This window comes from Camelus ferus, chromosome 1 (assembly GCF_009834535.1).
Source record: "Camelus ferus isolate YT-003-E chromosome 1, BCGSAC_Cfer_1.0, whole genome shotgun sequence".
Classification (NCBI taxonomy): Eukaryota; Metazoa; Chordata; class Mammalia; order Artiodactyla; family Camelidae; genus Camelus; species Camelus ferus.
In genome coordinates this window covers 20,635,883-20,652,252 of record NC_045696.1, presented here as the reverse complement: position 1 = coordinate 20,652,252, position 16,370 = coordinate 20,635,883, and the positions used below count along the sequence as shown (strand labels likewise).

Sequence of the window (16,370 nt, the reverse complement as noted above, 5' to 3'; positions counted from 1 at the left end):
GATATTACAGAAAGACAAATGCATTAGATGAATATTTTACTGTTTACTTTGAAGACTTCAACAACAAAAAAGTTTAGAGTTTGGTTAGAACTTACACAGAAGGGTTATTTGAAACTATAAAATAACAAATTCCTTTATAATTAGACAGACTGAAATATATCAATATATAGCTAACTGCTTTAGTTACAAAAACTAGACAACAAAATTATTATTAGCTATAAACCATGTATAAGAAAAATAACTGTCATAATGGTACCTACAAATTTCAAAACTTTAATTTTGAATATACCTAAATATGTGTGTGTACATACACATGCATGTGTATTTTTTCTTCCTTTAAAATAGACTCCAATTTTAGAGAAGTTTTAGGTTCACAGAAAATCTGAGCAGAATGTACAGAGAATTCTCATATACTTTCTGTTTCCCTCTTCACATACACATGCAGCCTCCCCCACTGTCAACATTTTGCACCAGAGTGGTACATTTGTTACAATACACGAACCTACACTAACACATCTTCATCACCTAAAGTCAGTAGTTTACATTAGGGTTCACCTTTGGTGTTGTGTATTCTGTGGGTTTTGATAAATGAATAATGGCATGTTTCCATTATTACAGTATCATACAGAACAGTTTCACAGCCTTAAATGCTCTGTGCTCTGTCTATTAATCTCTCTCTCCCCCCACCCCTTGGCAACCACTGATCTTTTTATTGTCTTCATAGTTTTGCCATTTTCAGAATGCCAGAGTTAGACTCACACAATATGTAGACTTTTCAAATTTGCTTCTTTCACTTAGTAACATACAGTTAAGTTTCTAACTGTGTCTTTGTGTGTCTTGATAACTAATTTATTTTTAGCACTGAATAATAATCTGGTGTCTAGATGTGCCACAGTTCATTTCTCCAGTCACCATTGAAGAATATCTCCCTTACTTCTAAGTTTTAGCAATTACGAGTAAGGCTGCCACACTCATCTGTGTGTAGATTTTTGTGTGTTTCAAGTTTCAACTCCTTTGTGTAAATATTACAGAATGCAGTTGCTGGACTATATAGTTAAAAGCATATTTAGTTTTACAAGACTTCCAAACTGTCTGACTGTACCACTTTAAATCCTCACCAGCAGTGAATGAGAGTTTTTGTTGCTCCATATCCTTACCAGCTTTTGATGTTGTCAACGTTCTGGATTTTGGCTATTTTAATAGGTGTGTAGTGGTATCTCATTGTTTAAAATTTGCATATCTCAGTGACATGATGTGAGATATATTTTCATATGTTTAGTTGTCATATATGTATGGCATATGTATGCATATCATCCCTGATGAACTGTCTGTTCATGTCTTTGCCCAGTTTTTAATAAGGTTGTTTTTTAAAGAATTCTTTGTATATTTTGGGTAACAGTCCTTTACTATATATGTCTTTGAATACATTTTCTTGCTGTATGTGGTTTGTCTTCTAATTCTCTTTGCATTGTCTTCCCCGGATCAGAAAATTTTCATTTTAAATGAAGTCCAACTTATCAATTCTTTAATTCATGGACAATGCTTTTGAGGTTGTAACTAAAAGTCATCATCACGCCCAAAAATTTTCACGTTTTTTTCCTATGTTATTTTCTAGGAGTGTTGTAGTTTTGTGTTTTACAGTTAGGTCTATCTATAATCTATTTTCAGTTTATTTTTGTGGAGGGTATAAAGTCTGTTTAGGTTCTGTTTGCTTAAATTGACCATTTCTCTATGGAAAATAAATACATGAAGTTAACAGATTTTAAGTATACTTTAAGACAATAACTGCTTAATTTAGGGGAAAAATAAAAGGGTTTTAGTCAAGAAAAGTCCTGGCATGTAGGTTGGCTATAATAGAAAAATAAATGAAACATTTAGTTTAATTCTTTTGCTACATGTTATATTTATACACGATGATCTACAATATTGAAAATGAGCATTTGGGACAGATGTTTAATAAACTAACACACTGTTAAAATAAAAATGATGAGGTTAGTTGATTAAATTCTGATCTTTAAAATGACATTTCTGTAAGTGACTAAATAGAAAGATGGTATCTGTTAAGTGATTGTAAGGCATAGTTATTGTATTACTTTGTTAGGGCTGCCATATCAAAGTATTGCAAAATGAGTGACTTAAGTAACAGAAATTTATTTTCTCACTATTGTAGAGATAAAAATCTGAGATCAAGATGTTGCCAGGGTTAGTTCCTTCTGAAGGCTGTGAGGAAAAATTTGTTCCGTGCCTCTTAGCTTCAGGTGGTTTTCTGACAGTCTTTGATACTCTTACTTCTGCTACATCGAGTTGATCTCTGCCTTCATCTTCACATGGCAACTGTGTGAAGGCTGACTTCTCCTTTTTATAAGGACACCATGTATGCTGTATTGAAGCCCACTGTGCTCCTGTATGACCTCATCTTCACTTAACTAACCATATTTGCAACAGCCTTATTCCCAAATAAGGTCACATTCTGAAGTATAGGACTTCAACGACTGAATTTTTGAAGGACACAATTCAGCTCCTTATGGTGATAAAGAACTCTTCTCCCAACATAGTTTCAACCTCAATGTGAAAGAAGAAACTAACATTTAAATGAAAGTGACATTTTATCACGGATATCAACTGCTAAATGATGGCTCAGTTTTTGCAGAGAAAGAATACAAATCATCAAAACAGTTATCAAGAGTGGCTGGTGAACTAGAACTTAATAGAGTAAGAGGTTGGAAAAAGAAACTTAATATCTTAAAATTCTACAAAGTTAACATAATGACCATGACATAAGAGATTATTGTCACATTTAAATTCAACATTAAGAAATTTAATTTTCCATTTCAATTTAGTAATTTGCAGTTATGTGCCTTTTCTTAGTTTTTTTGAACTCACTACTTGTAAGTCTATCTAAAACCATTTCTGAAAACAAAATTAAACTTTAAAAAAGTTGTTTTTATTTTAAAATAATATTTCAATATATAAAAACATTTTATATGAATGTTTTATTGCTTATTTTGTTATTTGTATTTGCAATTTCTAGGTGAATTATTTGCTCTATATTCTCTCCATATCAAATATATTCAAACACAAGGCATTTAGTATTTCCATAAAAATAAAAATGCTGGTGAAAAATGTGTCCGTTTTTATAGTCTATTCACTCAGCATTATTGCTCATTCATATTCATTTATATGTTATTTTCCTGCATTTTCTGCAATGGTTATCATATCTCAAACCGACAGCTTCCCAAATTAATATTGAGTCCAATTCTTTTTTGTGGATGTAGGTGGGATTGATTACCATCCCCTTCAATACTGTTTTTTCCTGCTGAATTGCTGCACAGAAGCAAAATATTTAATGCCTGTGCATATAGAGCTAAGTACAGAGTACAGAGTAGGCGCTTAAGAAGATTTTAAGATAAATGAATGTGTTATGGAATGAATTAAGAATTGAGAAATAAGAGAGCAAATGATAAAATGAATATAGGAATCAGTGAATAATGTATATAAAGCCACCTGCTAACCAAAAATTATGAATAATGTTTTCCTCATATGGACTTGCCAATTTTTATCAGTTGCAAAGCATTATCATTTCTACTACGGAGGCGATTTTTAATGTGTGTATTGTTTAATTCCTCATTATTTTACTCTTGTAGAAGTTAACAGGGGGAGGGTATAGCTCAAGTGGTAGAGCGCATGTTTAGCATGCATGAAGTCTTGGGTTCAATCCCCAGTACCTCCTCTAAAAATAAAGAAATGAACCTAATTACCTCCCCCACCAAAAAAAAAAAAAAAAAAAAAAAAGAAGAAGAAGAAGAAGTTAACATAAAAGATACTATCAGGAAGGCGGGACCATTTCCAAATATGAAAGCTCAGAGATCATTGTGTACTATCCTCAACTCAAAATATAAAAAAGAAAATTACACAGGAGTTAGTTTATTTTTTTGAAAGATAAAACAAATTTCTATTTAATTAGTTTTTTGAATCACACCTAAGTAAATGTCTGGTTGTTGCCTAAAATCATCTCTTCAGTTTGTTAGGATGACTTCCTTAATATTTTCTGTTTTGTAAACTTTTCTACAAGTAGATATACATTATAAAATGTGTTGTAATTCAAATTCATTATAGCTTAATAGAGTCATCCTTTCTAAACTACTTCAAAGATGAATCATTAGAGATTAACATATTTCAGTGGTATCTGATGCAGGTTTTAGTAAAAATTATATGGCCCTTTCATTTTGTCTGATATATATATAACTGTTATTTTTGTGTCATGAATGATTTTTGGTTTATTTCCTGTTTGTTGTTATTTCTGCCTTACTTGTCCATTTTTCAAATTTTATCTTGATAACTTACCTGAAAAAAAATCACGTTTTATTCCTAACTTGGTAAATGAAATACAAAGTTTCTTAGTTTCCCTAAGCAAAATAATGTTTACATTTTAACAGATTTCATAGTTTTCATTAAGAAACAATAGCCATTTTTCTTTTTTGGTTTATATCAACAGTATTACTTATAGTTAACGATTTTATGATGCGTGGGTTACAGTGCTTTCTTACTTCCTTAAATGCTGCCCTTTGTAGTATTTATTTATTTAAGTATTTACTACCCTTAAAAGAAATCACCCTCATCTTTGAGAGACAGCTCTATGGGGGGAAGAAAAGGAAACCTCAAGTTTTATCACGTGGCATTTTTTAATGTTTATTTTTTAATCTGGGAAATCAAGTTCAGTTGGAAAACATCAGTGACTAAAAGAAGAAACAGAAGCAGGAAAACACCAGAATGGTGAATTTTGTTATCTAATGTTAGAATAATTAAGGACACATGTAACAATGTTGTTTATGATTTTGAAGATTTTTTTAATGTTTTGAATCAAAATATAAAGCCATTGTCCATTATATACTGTTTGTTTTCTTAAATCATGATGGTGTTACTGATTTCATTTTAATTCTTCTTATAATTCACAGTATGTAAATAATACCCTTAAATGGTCAAAATGATATTATAATATTAAATCATTTAGAGATAATTTTTAAATCACCAAATTTTATATATGAGCTATATTAAATACTAATGTCCATAAACAAAATTACATTTACTTGCACAAAGTATGGAATGTCAGTGAATTAGAAAAGTTATTCTTATGAAAAATATAATGATGGTTTCAAGAAAAGAAGTATATTAATGGAAGTTCAAACATTTTATTTTTCACAACAGTTTTTGCAATATAATGACCCTAGGGCTCTCTTTCAAGTATGAGTATATTTATAATAGATTATTTGTATGAAAATCATTTTCCCTATTCTGATGTTTCTTGAACAGTAATTCAATGGCTTGCCTGTGTCAAATATAAAACTCAAAAATACTTATCTAGAGCTTTTCCTACTCATGTTTATTTTGCCTTAGGTTAGAATTTGTCAGTGTTGTTGTGAGTCATAGACAACTAGTTGAACTCCAATAAATGTGTTCCCCTCCTATATGGTAAGAGAACTCTTTTGCTGTTAATACAACCACCAAAGATTAAAAATATATAGTATTCAGTCTGTCTTCATGAGATCTGACCTGTGACTAAGTTCTTGCAGATGAGAAGTGATGGAAACTGTCACAAGAAAACTTCTAAGAACACCCTATGAAAGATAGTTCAAATGAAGACTTTTTCTTTGTTCCTATTGCCTGGAGCTATGGACACCATCTTTAATGGGGGATGGATTGTTGAACACAAAGGAACCTCAATCTCTGAAGACTTCTGGACGTAGACACTTTATCACCATTAGGCTTTATCACCATTAAGCTGTCTAGGTTTTGCCTACTATGAGGGAAAAATAACTCTACCTTGCTGAAGTCACATATTTTGGATATGTGCAACTGAGAAAAACCCTAACATTAGCTGCTACACATTTGGAGTACACAATCTGTGTTTATAGTTTACTATATTATATCTAACAAATATAGTATTAATCTCTCTTTTTAAATTTATACAAACAAATGTAGCAGTTAGAAAAGAATAATGCCTCTTAGATGAAGCAATCATTGTGGATACTAGATAGTGAATACTAGGTATTTTTAATAATGTTTCTCCTCTGTAGATAGCCCCAGGGTACTACATCATTCCTACCTATACTTTAATTAGCCATCTTTTCATTAAGGCATTTTAAATTACTCTTTCTGCATATACTACCTGTTTCTTATCAGATACTTGTTATAGCACACATGGATAACCTCTAATGCTAGAAGCAAGTAGAACATTATGATATCACTGATACAAATAGCATCGCTGCTGTTGGTATAGAATGGAACACAGGCAAAGGCAGGGGTTGAATGATCCAGTAGTTGTGGCAATTATAAACATTCTACATGGTTTAACTTATTTCAACTTTCCAATAGGGAGTGGAAGAGAATCAGTATAAAGGTCTTAAATATCAAATTTAGAACACACATGATAAATCAAAAATCTTGTTTAATGCGGCTATTAACCAAACCAAGAGACTTCTTTTCAGGGCTGCAGAGTTGAAATGCCAATTAAATACACACTTAAAAATAAATACACAGGAGGAAGAGTGGAATATTGAGATATTGTATCAAAACATTTGGGCAGACACAGATGAGGGTGATAATTTTGATCTCCAAAATAACTCAGATGTTCCTTGTCTTGGAAATTGGCTTTCTCTTCATAAAATTCTTCCAATGACTTCACCAGAGAGTTTCTTCATGAGGAGATGCTTATTCTAGTCAAAATTCACTGCTACAACTACTCATTCTGCCTTCAGTCTTTAAAAATTGGAACCCATCAAAGTCCAGATGGAAAAGTACAAGAAGTGATCTGGGACAAAGTAGACCACACACTAAAAGAATAACATGGCCTTGCCAATTTGTATCAGCAGGAGTTGAGGGAACATATATGGGAGTAGACTTAAGAGATGTTTGACCAAGGAGGACAAAATATGAAAGTAGGTAAATGTATTGATATGGATACACCAAATCAGGATTAGGGATTGGTTTAAGCACTGGGGAATTGTGTGGATTAAGTTGGTTAATTACATCCTGAACTCCAACATGACCTTTAGTCAGTGAGAAATTCTGAATTATTCCTGGAGTATTGAAGAAGAAGAAATCTAAAGATTCAGGGAGAATAGAAATTTTATACTGGTCAGTTGTGAGTTATTTGGACATATGTGTGTCCTTTCCCCCAGGCACCCTCATTTTTATAGTGTGGGTCCATGTACAAACTGACCATGGTGGAAAAGATAGAGGCAATTCATTAGCACTAAAACATGGATTTCTTCTCACCATGAATGATCTGTTTACTGTCACTAATAAGTGCCTAACCTACTGACATTCAGCCCTAAAGGACAATCTTTCCTCAGGGATAATAACCCTAACCTGCAGGAAAGTTGACTCTATTGGACTATTTTATCATGAGAGGGGCAGAGGTTTGCTCTCATGGATTTAAATATATTCGAAATATTAAATTCGCTTCCTGTCTGCAGTGCTTCTGCCATTATCACCACTCATGATCTTACAGAATGCCTTATCCTTCAACACGTAATCCCATAGAACATCTCTGCATACCTTAGGGTAAAGTGAGTGTAACACTGGGATCACACATACAGGATTCATTATTTTGAACACATGGTCAGAAAGAGCAGGTTTAATAGAATAATGGAATAATGTACTAAAGACTTAGTAATAGGACCCACGCCTGATAGGTTAGATGTGATGACATCTACTCCTTAGCCAAACAGCATGGGTCCAAGAATCAGGCGGAAGACAGGGATGTGGGCCTTCTCACTGTTACAACTAATTATCTACTTCAGATATTTTTTTATTCCAAATCCTGAATCTAATTGCTTGGAGTATTTGGATGCTTTGGTGCTCGATGATCAGATAAATCCCCTAGGAAAAGTTTCATATCTCCAATGGTTTGGAAACTGAGACTGACTTCTCACCCAGTCTCCAATGTTTTTGAAATTTCATGTCACTAATCCAACAGGCAGAAAAAGGGGTCATTGGATTTAGTGGCCAAGGTGAATAATTCTCATTACCAAGCATGAGCTGGGATGCTGCCTGTTTAAGGAGGTAATAAAAAATATGTGACCTCCAGTCTGACCTGTAAGCTGGACCAAGTATGTGGAGGCTGTTGGCACCACCATGCACCCCCCATCCCTTCAAATGTGTGCTCTGATTGTCTACCCCAAGCTAGGAGCTACCCAAAGACACAGCCTTGAGATAGTAAAATGATGCTGAGACCATCTGGACTGTGTACATGATTGAACCCAGTTAAAGCCTCTCTTGCAGCTGCCCAAGACAAGCTTTGAAAGTTCCCTTGTTGCTTTTTTTTTTTTTTAATTTACATATAGTCAGTTTACAATGTGTCAATTTCTGGTGTACAGCATAATAGTTCAGTCATACACATACATACATATATTCGTTTTCATATTCTTTTTCATTATAGGTTACTACAAGATATTGAATATAGTTCTCTGTGCTATACAGTATAAACTTATTGTTTATCTATTATATATTTATTAGTTAATATCTGCAAATCTTGAACTCCCAATTTATCCATCCCCCCTCCTCCCAATTCCAGTAAGTCATAAGTTTGTTTTCTCTACCTGTGAGTTGGTTTCTGTTTTATAAATAAGTTCATTTGTCTTTTTATTTTTTTTTTAAGATTCCACATCTAAGTGATATCATATGGTATTTTTCTTTCTCTTTCTGACTTCATTTAGAATATGGCAATCTCCATGTCCATCCATTTGCTGTAAATGGCATTATTTTATTATTTTTTATGGCTGAGTAATATCTGATTGTAGAAATACACTACAACTTCTTTATCCAGTCATCTGTTGATGGACATTTAAGTTGTTTCCGTGTCTTGGCTATTGTAAATAGTGCTATTATGAACACTAGGGTGCATGTATCTTTTTGAACTGGATATATGCCCAGGAGTGGGATTGCTGGACAGTGTGAAGATTCCTCCCTTGCTTCTTAAAGCTGCCACCTACCAATCTGGAGTGGCTGCCTCTTTCTTAAAACTCCACGTACAGGGCAGGTTTCAGATTACACAAGGGAAGCTCCTGAGAAGGTTGTGAACTAACACTGCTACAAGCTGAAACTAACACTGCTGCAAACTGGGAGCAAAAAGAACCCCCCAGGGATTCACTAGCATTCTTAATACTCCTTTGCTCAGTAGATTTGGTCAATGGAGAATTACTTCTATTAAGGTGGTAATGAATTAGACCCAGATAATTCAGAAAAAAAGAGTTAGGTTACCCTTGCTCCAAGAAATAACCCATTTTATCAGGTTTCCAACAAAGAATTAAAAAAACGTGGAATAAATAGTTTAAAAAAATAAAACTATAGTTATCAAATTAAGTCAGGGTAAGCTACAGATGTGTGGGTCTGGGGATTGCAAGAGTTAAAAACCCCAGCTTTGTTTTAAGTTAATTGTCTTTGTTCTTCCTTTTTCTCAACCACCATACCCAGAGATTTAGAAGTCTTTGGGAACATGACAGAAGTGAATCCTCTCCACAAGGATACGTTAGCTGTGCTGCTTTATGCATCCTATTTTAGATATATACACATGTGCACTACATTATATATATTCCATATACAGATTACATGTAGTGCAAATGAATGTATCTGTATATTGCATGTATATTTATATTTTAGTTCAATGTTCAACCTAAACTCTAAAATAAAACATAAAATGAGGGCCCTGGATATCCAATCTTCTTTCTTCACTAAGAAATATTTTATAACATTCATTTTAGGTAAAAAATATAGGAGAGATTTTAACCACAAGAATATGTATACACTATTTTATCTCACTGAAATATACCTTACTTCTCTTTAGTTTGAATGAATAATGTTTTCATCTAAGGCCAATTCTGAATTTTTAATTTTTATTTCTATAGTATTGTGTTAAGAAAACTGTGAGATCACAGCTAGGCTCATGATCAAAATATGGAAATAAGTGTTAGTTATGGGCTATGGAGAAAGAAAAAATACATTTTTACAAGTATTTGATCCTGTCTTTAAGTTTATTTTTAATTATGCATAGTTACATATTTTTGACCCAAAACTGAATCTAAGTGTAAATATCCTAATGTACAAACAGATCTGAGTACACTTTCTGTTGTCTGAAATAGTGGGAGCAACAGAAATGGCTTCAACAACTTTAAATAAAACGTATTAAAGATACAGTAGGTGGTTAAAAGGTAAAAATGTTAAAAGGTAAAAAATTAATTAAATAAACAAACAACAACAAAACCTCATCAGTGAGTCCAGAAGCTGGATTTGAAACCTAAGCGTACTTCCCATAAACTAAGAGCCACAGGAGAACTTTTCACTGGGTATATAGAGAGAGTACTTGTGCTGAGTTCGAAAACATACTTTTAGTAAATGAATATATGTTAGTATCCCAGTATTTCAAAGCATTGTTTCTTTGTAATGAAACAGTGAATTCATTAGAAAATAATACAATAAGATAAAGTGAAAAATATTGAAGAACTCATGTGTGAAAATGTGTATTTTTTATTCCAGTGTTGCTTGCAACTAAAGCACAAAGATAATTTAAAAAGAAACATCATATTATGTTTTACATGTTTGTTCATCTTTTTTATTAAAAACAAATTCATTCATTTGAAACACAGATTTATTCTTCAGCTGAATATATAGAAAGATTTCATTTATTCTGTGAATCTTTTGTAAGTGACTTTGGAAATTACAGTAGATAATAGCTTTCCATTATTTTAAATAATCCTTATTGAAGCATAATATTCTTTCAGAAGCTGTACAAAAATCATAATATACAGGTGGATGGGTTTTAACACAGTGAATTCTCTATATAACAAGCAGTTAGATAGTGAAATAAAGCATCATAAGCTCCCAGAAGCCACCCCCAGGTTCGCTAGGTTCTTCCCAGAATTGTTAGTTCTTCACCAATATAATAACCTCTCTGATGTTTAACACCATAAATGATTTGGTCTATTTTTATATGTTGTACTAATGGAATTTTACTATATGTATTCTTTTGTGTTTGGCATCTTTTACTCAAACTTTTTTGTGAGATGCATCCAAGCAGTAGTTATCTTATCTCCTTATATATGTTTCTTTTTATAAATTTGTAAAAACATATATACATATATGTATCTATACATATATGAATATATATACGTATATAAATGCTCAAACACACTGTTAACGGGCTTTTTTTTTAAGCTTTTGTCTATTTCAAGCAGTGCTGCTACAACACATACTTGAGAATGAAATTGCTGAACACTTAGTTCTAGTACAGGATGCCAATGAGTTTTCCAAACCAGTTGTACTGACTTAACGCTACCATCACCAATGTGTAAGAGTTCCAGTTACTCCACATCCTGGACAACACCTACTATTACCATTCTTTTTCACTTGATCCATTTTAGTGGTGGTATATGGAAATTTAATTTCATCTTGCAGATTCCTGTTGAATAATGAAGTTGAGTACCTTTTCACACGTTTATAAGCTGATTCATTTTGTAAGGATCTCTTCCAGCATTTACATGTTTTATGTGTTTTAATCCATTGCATTTTCTGCTCCGCATAGAATTGTGTCTTGCAAAAATTCATAAGTTGAAGTCGTAACTCCTACTACCTCAGAATGTGTCCTTGTTTGGAAAACAGTGTTCTTGCAGATATAATTATGTGAGATGAGGGCCTATTGGTTATGGGTGGACCTTAATCAAATACACCTGGTGTCCTTATAAAAAGGGAGAAATTTGGACACAGACACACATACAAGGAAGAATTACCATGTGAAGATGAAGATAGAAGTTGATGTAGCAGAAACCAAGGAACACCAAAGATTGACAGCAAACCACCAGAATCTAGGAGATAGATAAAGACAGAATTTTCCCTTGCAGTCCTTAGAAAGAACCAACCTTACTGACATCTTGATCTAGGATGTCTGGCCTCCAGAACTGAAGCCCCTTCTGGCCATGGTGAATCTCCCTCTCTGTCTGAACCAGGTCTGGGAAGGAGAAAGCCTGGGATTTGTTACCGAGTTGTCTTGTGCTTTATATTTTTGTTTAATTTCCTCCATGACTTCAAGCAATAATTCAGAAAAGACTTTGTCTTTTAAGATAAACATTAAACTTTGTGTTGCCAGTTGTCTCAAGTCTCTCTACTGCCCAGGGTGGGTACTTCTCCATCATGAAGCTAAGGATGTTGAGACAACATGGTGGCGATGGACCAGGCTAGGTTATCTGGGTGGAAATATGTGATGGAAAGACTCAGTATTGTATTGCACTTAAATCTTCCATTGGGAGTCACTGTATAAATACTAGAAGTTTTAAAAGGAAATTATCTGAGAAAAATTAGTCATCCATAATAACAGCCACCTTCAAAAAGGTTCATCCCAGGGCCTCAGAGCATATATAGTCATCCCTTGATAACTGCCAGGGATTGACTCCAAACCCCTGCAGAATTGGAGGATGCTCAAGTTCCTTATTTAAAATGGGTTAGTATTTGCAAATGGCCTTTGCACATCCTCCCCTAAACTTTAAGCCATCTCTAGATTACTTGTAATACCTAATACAGTAAAAATGCTATGTAAATAATTGTAAATAGTAAATAGTTGTAAATGCTATTTAAAGAGTTGCCTGTGGTGGTAAATTCAAGTTCTGTTTTTTTGGAGCTATATGGAATTTTTTTCCCAGATATTTTCCATCTGCAGTTGATTGAATCTGACACATGTTAAATACAGATGCATCTGGACCATAGTGCCATTCATGAATATTGGAAGGAAGGGGCTGAGCACATATGTAAGACACCAGTCTTTCTTAATTCGAAGATAGCTCTTTCCAGTGTCTGTGTTGCTACTGTTGGAGCTTTCTTAGTACTGAGGTTGCTCATCTCTCCCTGTTGCCACTGTGTTCAGATTGTCAGTGGTAGGGCCCCAGCTGGAGAGCCACACAGCACTGGGACCAAGGCCAATGCACAATTGTAGTGCTGCCACCTCAAGATTCATAGTTTTGCAAGTGGGTATCCAATTGACCCACTATCAAAACCAAATTTTTCTCCACTTTACATCAACTTTTTAATCTCAGATTTTTTAATTATATTTTCCTTGTCTATTTGTCTATTTCTGAGCTAATTGTATTAATGAACCAAACTTGGATCTGCTCACCCATACACAGTAAAGCCAATCTACGGACACCAGGTTGTGGTGAAGGAAAGTACAGCGTTTATTGCAGGGTGCCAAGCAGGGAGTCCAGGCAGTTAGTGCTTAAGTGCTTAAAAGACCTGAATTCCCCTGATGGCTTTCAGGGAAAGGTTTTTAAATACAGAGTGAGGGAAGGGGGTTGTGGGGTACATGATCAGCTTGTGGACATTCTTCTGATTGGTTGGCAGTGAGGCAGTCGGGATTCTACATCATCAAACTTCTGGCTCCAAACTTTCTGTGGTCTGCTTGCTTGTGGACAACATACGGTTAACTTCTCTAAACACTGGTGGGTGTTTTAGGATCTGCAAAACAGCTCAAAGGATATAGCTCAGAATATTATCCTTAGCCCTTGAGGAGGAACTATAGGTCCTTGACTGTGCAGTGGCTAAACTATTATTATTTTGTCTTGCTTGGCTCTTTTCCTTTGCTTCTGCATTTTCTCACTTATTTGATGAAGTTTAGTCTTGCAACTCGGGAAAGGCCTAAGACGCTAAAGTTTTTCTAAAGAGAAGAGACAGGCAGAAGACATGGTGGTAGGGGTGGGAAGGTTTGTCCTCGGAAGGCCCCACAGGGTCCTGCTCCATTACAATTGTATACTGTCATTTTTATTATATATAATTCATCTTTATATCTGAGAATAAAAGTTCTTCGGATTTTTTTATACTTTTGCAAGATCACCCAAGCTCTCCTTGAGTCTTTTTTCATATAATTTTGAAAACAACTAATCGAGTTTTGCTAAGACACCTGCTGGGATTTTTATTGCGGTTGTTTGAATCAATATATTAATTAGCAGAGAATTTCCATGTTTACAATATTGATTTTTCCAAACCTTGAACGTGAAATACTGTATTTATTTAGGTCTTCTTTAATTAATGCTATTCACATTTTGTTGTTCTTAGGGGAGGGCTATTGTTCCTCTTCTGTTAGATTTATTACCATGCATTTTATTTTTCTTATGCTATCAGAAATATTATCTTTTATCTTTTATTTCCTAATTGTTTTGCCTCATATGTAAACTTGATCTTTGTAAATTGTCATTGCTAAATGCCGTTATTTTGATTTATCTAATTTACATATATGTATATGTGTTCATGTTATTTATAAAAGAAATGTGTTTTTACTTATTGCCTTCCAGTCCTTCTACCACATTAAAAATGTCTTTCTTTATTGCACTGGCTATGACCTCCAGTATGATAATGACAGGTCATAATATCATTTTTTAAATACCCATAACATATTCTCAGATTAAAAAATCCATATTATTAAGTTTAATAAACATTGTCTCATTTTCTTTCTTTCCTAGTGGAGTTGCTCAAAATAGTACTCTTTATACTTTGTTCTACACTTTTCAGTCGTTTTACAACTGAGCATATATTGACTTCCGCCAGCCTATTTCTATGACATTGGAAAAGCCACCCATCACTCCTTCAAATTATATAGTTTTCCCTTCACTCCTCTATTGTATCTGTAACTCTTTTGAGAGTCTTTATTGCCTTTGGTGAAGCCACACTTTCATAATGTTTACCAAGTTTAGTTTTTGAGAGAGGAATTTAAAAATCAGGAAGGGCTTATGTTTGTGTCTTTCTATCAAGAGTTACTTATTTTACCATTTTAAATTCTCTAGACTTAATTTTATCTTGATACAAAATAATATTGATTTACAAGAATTCTGTAGGAAATAAATATGTGTGAAAGGCCTAGTACAGGGCCAGGCACAAGATGAATGAGTATGTACTTCTGCTACTTCTTTGAAGTGTCTGCTTCTGTTCTTGAACTCTTTGAAATTAGGTTCTCCTATGGGTTTCATTTAGAGCTTGGTTCTTACTCCAATCACTGGTCTTGAAGGATGTGATCTTATCACTGTCTTTTAAAATTTAGTTTGAGTTTTACCTCCTTCACTTTTCCTAAGCAAATCTGACTTATATTTTCTTTCTTTGTGTTCTGGTGATACTCTCACATGTCACTTGCTATACTCTACTAACAAACACTTTCTAGAGTCTCTAGCTTGAATGTTTGTTTTTTGAAGGAAAATGGTGTTTCCTTTCTATATCTGAGGATTTGAGGACTTGAGGCTTCATGAAGCCATTCAGCCTTTCATTTGTAGATAAATTTTTCAGATTATTACTTATGTATATGGCTGCTTAAACTCTTTATAAGACTTTCACTATTATTATTTATTGAGAAGTATATTATAAAATACAGAAATTATCCAGAAAAGTATAAAGGTAGAATAAATAATATACACATAGATTATAGGATTATCATTTATGTGTATTTCCTACTCCTTTCTCCATTTCTAATGAGAATTCTTACAGATTTGCCTTTTCAAACAATGCTACATGGAATCTCTGTTTCCTTATGACACTCTTGATTCGTGTAGGGAATAAGGACTTTAAAACTTATATTAAAGAAATTGTCTCTTAAATAAACAAAATTTACAATCCTATCAGCAGTTTATTATTACTTTTTTTTCTGTTTTCCCACTTCCTGTCCAACACATGGGGTTTTGAGAGTATCTAATATTTACTAAATAGAATAAAATATTATCAGGGTTGTAGATATATTGGTATGTTCATTAGCCCTTGGTTTGCTCTTATGTTGATTATCTTTTTTTAATGTTTGTTTTTTGTTGTTTTTTCTCTTATTGGGATGTGTTTCTTTTTGGGAGAAGGGGATATATAGTTATTACTTTTTAATTTTGTATTTAAATTAGCCATTTTTTTGTCCTATGTGCGAATGTCTTCCCCCAGTTCTTTTTAACTTTTTTAGATTGCAGATTGTGCTTTTGACATCACAGAAGCTTTAAAATTTTGACTCAAACTTGTATATGCAATGAAATTTAGCAAATTTCTTCATTAACTTTTTAAAAATATGTTTTTATTGAAGTATTTTCAGTTTACAATGTTGTGTCAATTTCTAGTGTACAGCACAATACTTCAGTCATATAGGAACATACATACATTCATTCTCATATTCTTCTTCACCATAAGTTACTAGAAGATATTGGTAATAGTTCCCTGTACTATATGGTATAAACTTGTTAATCTATTTTACAAATTTAAATTTCTTCAGTAACTTTTGAAAACTTCTTGTAGATTCATGTATTATATTGATTTGCTTGTCATGTTCAATGATACTTTTTCTTATTTATATATGTTTATATATATAATCCTTT

At 33.3% G+C, this 16,370-nt stretch overlaps 1 pseudogene; it reads right to left on the bottom strand.

Moving 5' to 3' along the window:
• Window positions 1–11,621: 11,621 nt before the first annotated feature.
• On the bottom strand, window positions 11,622–12,885 carry LOC102510811 (annotated as a pseudogene).
• Window positions 12,886–16,370: the final 3,485 nt, after the last annotated feature.